At 52.6% G+C, this 7,493-nt stretch overlaps 1 long non-coding RNA gene across 1 annotated transcript; it reads right to left on the reverse strand.

Moving 5' to 3' along the window:
- Positions 1-1,812: 1,812 nt before the first annotated feature.
- LOC125916802 (uncharacterized) lies at positions 1,813-6,317 on the reverse strand. The gene is made up of 3 exons (XR_007456033.1): positions 6,271-6,317; positions 5,133-5,311; positions 1,813-4,659 (listed from the first exon to the last, which is right to left on the reverse strand). It is a non-coding gene; the product is annotated as an uncharacterized LOC125916802 (long non-coding RNA).
- Positions 6,318-7,493: the final 1,176 nt, after the last annotated feature.

Genomic DNA, 7,493 nt, shown 5'->3' on the forward strand with positions numbered 1-7,493 from the left:
TCTTCAAAGGGATACATGCACCATGAGTTTACAGCAGCATTTTCTACAAAAGCCAAATTACGGAAACTGACCAAACATCCATCAACTGATGAATAAACTGAGATGTAGTATATGGAATGTAATATTATTTAGCCATAAAAACATGAAATCTTGTCATTTTCCAGGAGGTGGATGGAGAGAATGTTATGCTGGGTGAAATAAGCCTGTCAGAGAAACACAAATACCAGATGATTTCACTAACACATGGAAATAAAACAAAACAAAGTGGGGGGGGGAGACAGTGACAAACACTCTTAACTAGAAAACAAACTGAGGGGTTCCACAATGAGGTGGGGGAATGGATGAAACAGCTTCTGGGGATTACGAAGTGCACCTGGTATGAGCACCAGGTGACGCATGGAAGTGTTGCTCTACATTGTACACCTGAAACTAATATTACACTGTATGTTTACTAAGTGCAATTTAAAGTAATAGATATCAGAAGGTTAAGACACCTACCTACGGGGTTTTCTGTAGTTTTCAATCACTTCATTAGGTTGGAAAAATAACCATAAATTTTTTAAAAAAGCATGTATGTTGTGGGGGACAGTTTGTGCCCTTACCTCGGTCACTGGTTCCAGCAGGACTCGGAAAGTGGGTCACAGCTCATTCTTCTACAAGGTCCTGAGACAAACATTTCGTGTATTCAAGTCCTAATGGAATGCAGCTCCTGTTCTTCTGAATTTCTGTCAGCGTTTCTTCCCGGAAACAAGCCTGAATCTGGAACAAACCATCGACACTATCTATGAGGTGATGTCGTGGAACCCTGCAATCCACAAGTCCTTTAGTAAAATACGACTTGTTCAAATACTGTCCAGGAAGTTGAGGAATGAAACACGGGAACAACCCAGAAAATGCAAGGCCCTATGCTGTTTTGCAACCATCATGCCCAGGGAAGCCACCCAGCGCCCCCTCCTCAGCACTCAGTACAACAAGGCAGCTTCTCTCTGGCGACTCAGGAGATGCCAAGTTGCTGCAAAGCTCCCAAGGTCTCCCCTGGGGTGGGCGGCAGAACCCGCTGGAAACACAGCTCTGCTCTCTGTCCTGAGACAGTGGTAGAGGCCCTGTGTCCTCTGGGAGCAGCAGCAGCCCTTCCTGCTCTGAAGTGCCCTGGGTCAGAAAAGCTGATGGTGCGCCCTCTGCTGGCCATCACTGCCTAGGCAGAGGAGGCCGCCCCTCCGGGTCTGTGGTGCTTGAGCTCTCTCTGCTGGCTACCATGGGAATTCCTGCAAAGTTGAAGGCCTTGGTCGCTCAGCTGAGGGACTAAAGGTGCTCTGGGCAACTCCGCCTGTTCTCCACAATGGGAAGGGTCTTAGTGACAGGGCCTGGGACACAAAGAAACCTTTTCCTTCTCCTTTTGTTTGAGTGAAGAATGAAACAGAATTTATTAACATAATGACATCATTTGTAATGTTTTAAGCAATGTCCACAGAAAAATAGACGGCCAATTTACACATGCTGAGCAAGTAATTGTGTTTACCACCAGAGTATTTAGGTTAGATAAAGAATTGACACCTTTGAGAGAGAGATAACTGCTTCCAGCTATGGAACGAATGAGTCCTAGGGATACAAGAGATAGCCAATTGAATAGAGTTAATCCTGTAATAATACTGTTGCATGCTTTCACAGGATAGCTACACTTGTGCTGAAGGACAACATAATTTATAGACATATGGAATGACTACAATGTATGCCTAAAACTAATACAACAAATGTGTGAAGAATATTTCAATGAAAAGTTGACATCCTTTTACATTTAAAAATAAAACTCTAAGAAGAGGGAAAGAAGGAAATTATAATGATAAAAAGTATAATCCAACGAAAGATACAACAATTGTAAACATACATGTGCTCAACCTGAGAGAATCCAATACACAAAACACTGAAAACCTAAAGTAAAGAATTGATACTCATACATACATAGAAGGGCACTTTAACACTGCAAAGACATCAAGGGAGATATCATTCCATCAGAAAATATACATTTGTACATTTTCTAATAACAGCATGCACATGGGTTCCAGAATTGATGAAGATATACTCGACATGGAACGTGGAATTTCACCATGTCATTTCCAAAGCGAGACGGCAGCTGCACGAGAGGATTCCTGAAGCCTACAGTAAGGGTGGCACATACATATGTCTAGCCTTGGAACCCATAGAATAATCTTGACCGGCACACACCCTTGTGACTCCACTCAGCCCTTTGGGGATACACCTGCTCTGCTCTGGGGTAACAACCCGGAGCCTCCAGGGAGCTAACCCTAAACCTAATGGTAACCCTAACCAGAATACTCACCCTACACCTAACCCTATATATCACACTAACTTTAAACAGATCCATGTCGGAACATGTGCCCTCATTTCAGCCTTCCATGGAATTCAAAACACTGATGTTGCTTCGACCCTGGCGACTTTCCTGGACCGAACCATAAACCTCTGACAACATCACGTGGCTGGGGTCCAGAAGCAGTAAAGGGTCACTCGGAATGGACCGTGGAACCTCACCATATCATTTCCCAGGCCCGGCTGCAGCTGCCCGAGAGGATTCCTGAGGCTTAACCCACAGGGGGCCATATATTTGTGTGAAATTGGAAGCCAAAGACTGGTCTTGATTGGCACCCTCCCTGTACCCTCTACTCAGACCTTCGGGGAGACCACTGCACAACTGTGGGTTCAAAGCCTGGAGAATCCTGGGACCTAACCCTAAGCCTAATGCAACCCCTAAACGGAAAGCTCCACCGAAGTCTAAGCCGACCTCGAACCCTGACCCTATACTTGAGACCCACCGTCACATAGGCCCTCACTTCAGACCTCGAGGGAGATCATGAGTCTCAGGTCGCATCGGTCCTGGTGACGTCCCTGGAACGAAACCTAAACCTACCTAACGCTCTCTCACCATGGGGACCCAATACTACAGTCTGACAACACCATGCAACAGGGGTCCAGAAGCGGTGCAGGCTAACTCGGCATGGAACCTGGAACCACAACATGTCATTTCCCAACCCGGCTACAACAGCCCGAGAGGATTCCTGAGGCCTCCCAGAACATCGCACAGAGAGGTTGTGGCCTTGGAAGCCAAAGAGTGATCCTGACCGGCACCCAACCTTCTGCCCTAAACTCAGACCTCCGTGGAGACAACTGGCTTCTGAGGGTTTGGCACCTGGAGACACCAGGGACCTAACGCTAACCCTAACCCCACTCCAAAAGGGGACCCTCCAACGAAAATAAAGGGGACCTAGAACCCTACCCTACACTTGAGCAGCCCCATGTAATGGGCCCTCACTTCAGCCCTCGAGGGAGATCACGAGACCAGAGTCGCTTCGGCCCTGGCGGCGTCCCTGGACCGAATCCAAACACTAGCTAAGGCTCTCTCCCCTTAGGGGCCCAAAACCAAAGTCTGACAACACCACACGCCTGTGATCCACAAGCGGTTCAGGCTCATTCGGCATGGAACTTGGAAGCTCACTCTGTCGTTTCCCAGGTCCGGCTGCACGGGCCACAGAGGATTCCTGTGGCATCCACGACCAGGGGCCCATGGACGTGTCTCACCTTGGCAACCAAAGACTGATACTGACCGGCACGCTCCCTTGTGCCCACAACTCAGCCCTTCGGGGAGACCACTGTCCTACTGTGGGTTCAGCGCCTGGAGTCTCCTGGGACCTAAACCTAACCCTACCCAAAACCAGGACACTCCCCACGAAACCTAAGCCAGCCTCGAACCATAACCCTACACTTGAGCCGCCCCGTTGCATGGGCCCTCACTTCAGGCCTCGAGGGAGAATACGAGACAGGAGTCGTTTAGACCCTGGTGACGTCCTGGAAAGAAACTTAACCCTAGCTAAGGCACTCTCCCCATGGGGACCCAATACCAAAATCTGACAAACCACTTGCCTGGGGTCCAGAAACGGTGGAGGCTCAATTGGCATGGAACCTGGAAGCTGTCCATGTCATTTCCCAGGCCCGGCTACAGCTGCCCGAGAGGATTCCTGAGACCTCACCGACAAGGGGCCCATCGACATGTGTGGCCTTGGCAGCCAAAGACTTATCCTGACCGGCACTCTCCCTTGTACCCCCAACTCAGCCCTTTGGGGAGACTACTGGCCTGCTATGGGTTCGGCGCCTGGAGCCTCCTGAAAACTAAGCCCAACCCTAATCTTACCTCGAACCAGTTCGCTCCACCGAAAACTAAGCCAGCCTCGTAACCGAACCCTAAAATAGAGATGCCCCGTCGCATGGGCCCTCACTTCAGCCCTCGAGAGACATAACGAGAGCGTAGTCACTTTGGCCCTGGCGATGTCCCTGGACCAAACCCTAACCCTAGTTAAAGATCTCTCACCTGGGGACCCAATACCAACGTCTGACAACACTACGTGCCTGGGGTACACAAGCGGTGCAGACTCACTCGGCATGGAACCTGGAAGCTCACCATGTCGTTTCCCAGGCCGGGTGGCATCTGCCTGAAATATTCAGGAGGCCTCCTACACCAGGGACCCATACCTGTGTGGCCTTGGCAGCCAAAGACTGATCCTGACCGTCACCGTCCCTTGTGCCCTCAACTCAGCCCTTCGGGGAGACCACTGCCCTGCTGTGGGTTCGGCGCCTGGAGCCTCCTGGGACCTAACCCTATCCCTAACCATACCCTTAAACGTGACCCTCCACGGAAACCTAGGACTGCCTCGAACCTAACCCTGCACTTCAGCCACCTTGACGCATGGGCCCTCACTTCAGTCCTCGAGGGAGATCACCAGACTGGAGTCGCCTAGGCCCTGGAGACCTCCCTGGACCAAACCCTAACCCTACCAAAGGCTCTCTCCCCCTGGGGACCCAATTGCAACGTCTGACAACACCACGCGCTTGGGGTCCAGAAGCGGTGCAGGCTCATTTGGTATGAAACGTAGAAGCTCAACCCAGGCAGGGCTACATTTACCCAATAGGATTCCGGAGGCCTTCTCGAACAGGGGCCCATCGACGTGTGTGGCCTTGGCAGCCAAAGACTTATACTGAACGTCACTGTCCCTTGTGTCCTCACCTCAGTCCCTCGGGGTGACCACTTCCTTGCTGTGGGTTCAGCAACTAGAGCCTCCTGGGACCTAACCCTAACCCTAACCGTACCCCTAACCGGGACCTTCCACCGAAACCTAAGCCTGCCTCGAACCCTAAACCTGCACTTGAGCCGCCTTATCGCATGGGCCCTCACTTCAGCCCTCAAGGGAGATCACGGGACCGGAGTTGCTTCGGCCCTGGCGACGTCCCTGGAACGAACCCTAACCTTAGCTAAGGCTCTCTCCCCATGGGGACCCAATTCCACCGTCTGACAATAGCACGTGCCAGGGCAAGAAGCGGTGCAAGCTCACTCAGCATGGAACCTGGAAGCTCAACATGTTTCCCAGGCCGGTTTGCATCTGCCAGAGAGGATTCCAGAGACCCTCTCGACTAGTGACACATCGACGTGTGTGGCCTTGGCATCCAAAGAATGATCCTGGCCGTCAATGTCCCTTGTGCCCTCATCTCAGCCCTTCGGGGAGACCACAGCCCTGATGTGGGTTCGGCACCTGGAGCCTCCTAGGTCCTAAACATAACCCTAATCCTAGCCCGAACCGGGACCCTCCACGAAACTTAAGCCTGCCTCAAAACCTAATCCTGGACTTGAGCCAACTTGTCGCATGGGCCCTCATTTCCGCCCTCGAGGGAGATCATGAGACCGGAGTCGCTTCGGTCCTGGCGACCTCCCTGGACCAAACCCTAACCTTAGCTAAGGTTCTCTCCCCATGGAGACCCAATTCCAATCTCTGACAACACCAAACGCCTGGAGTCCTGAAGCGGTGCAGGCTCAGTCGGCATGGAACCTGGAAGCTCAAAATGTCGTTTCCCGGTACGGGCTGCATTTGCCCCAGAGGATTCCAGAGGCCTTCTCAACCAGGGGCCATTGACTTTGTGGCCTTGGTAACCAAAGACTGATCCTGACCATTACCGTCCCTTGGGCCTTCAACTCAGCACTGCAGGGAGACCACTGCCCTGCTGTGGGTTCGGCACCGGGAGCCACATGGGACCTAACCCTAACCCTACCATACACTTATCTGTGTCCCTCCAACGAAACCTAATCCTGCCTCGAAACCTAACCCTGCACTTGAGCTACCTTGTCGCATGGGCCCTCACTTCAGCCCTCCAGGGAGATCAGGAGACCGGAGTTGCTTCGACCCTGGCAAAGTCCCTGGACCGAACCCTAACCCTAGCTAAGGCTCTCTCCCCAAGGGGACTCAATTCCAACGTCTAACAGCAGCATGCGCCGAGGGTCCAGAAGCGGTGCAGGCTCACTAAGCATAGAAATGGAAGCTCAACATGTCGTTTCCCAGGCCGGTCTGCAGCTGACCGAAAGGATTCGGAGGTGTCCTCAACCAGGGTCCCATCGACTTGTGTGGCCTTGGCAGCCAACACTGATCCTGACCGTCACCATCCCTTGTGCCTTCAACTCAGACCTTCGGGGAGACCACTGCCCTGCTGTGGATTCGGCGCTTGGAGAATCTTGGGACCTAACCTTTACCCTAACCCTACCCCTAATCGGGAAACTAGACCGAAACATAAGCCTGCCTCGAACCATAACCTTGCACTTGAGCATCCTTGTCTCATGTGCGCTCACTTCAGCCCTGGAGGGAGATCATGAGACCAGAGTCGCTTCGGCCCTGACGACATCCCTGGAACAAAGTGTAACCGTAGCTAAGGCTCCTTCCACCTTGGGACCCAATTCTAGCGTCTGTCAACAGCATGCGCCTGGGGTCCAGAAGCATTGCAGGCTCACACGGTATAGAACATGGTAGCTCAACATGTCGTTTCCCAGGCCGGTCTGCAGCTGACTGAGAGGATTCGGACGCGTCCTCGACCAGGGGCCCATCGACATGTGTGGCCTTGGCAGCCAAAGACTGATCCTGAACGTCACCGTCCCTTGTGCCCACAACTCAGCCCTTTGGGGAGACCACTGCCCTGCTGTGGGTTCGGCGCCTGAAGCCTCCTGGGACCTAACCCTAACCCTAACTATATCGCGAACCGGGACCCTCCACTGCAACCAAATCCTGCCTCGAACCCTAACCCTGCAATTGAGCCGCCTTCTGGCATGGGTCCTCACTTCAGCCCTCAAGGGAGGTCACGAGACCGGAGTCGTTTCGGGCCTGGCGACGTCCCTGGACCAAACCCTAACCGTAGCTAAGGCTCCCTCCCCATGGGGACTCAATTCCAATGTCTGAGAACACCAGGCGGCTGGGGTCCAGAAGCGTAGCAGGCTAACTCGGCATGGAACCTGGAAGCTCACCATGTCGTTCCCAGGCCAGGCTGCAGTGGCTCGAGGGGATTCCGGATTCCTCCTGGACCAGGGGCCTAATCACGTGTGTGGCCTTGGCAGCCAAAGACTGATTCGGACCGGCACCGTCCCTTGTGACCTCAACTTAGCCCTTCAGGAG

This window comes from Panthera uncia, unplaced genomic scaffold, assembly GCF_023721935.1.
Source record: "Panthera uncia isolate 11264 unplaced genomic scaffold, Puncia_PCG_1.0 HiC_scaffold_1185, whole genome shotgun sequence".
In the NCBI taxonomy this organism is placed as follows: Eukaryota; Metazoa; Chordata; class Mammalia; order Carnivora; family Felidae; genus Panthera; species Panthera uncia.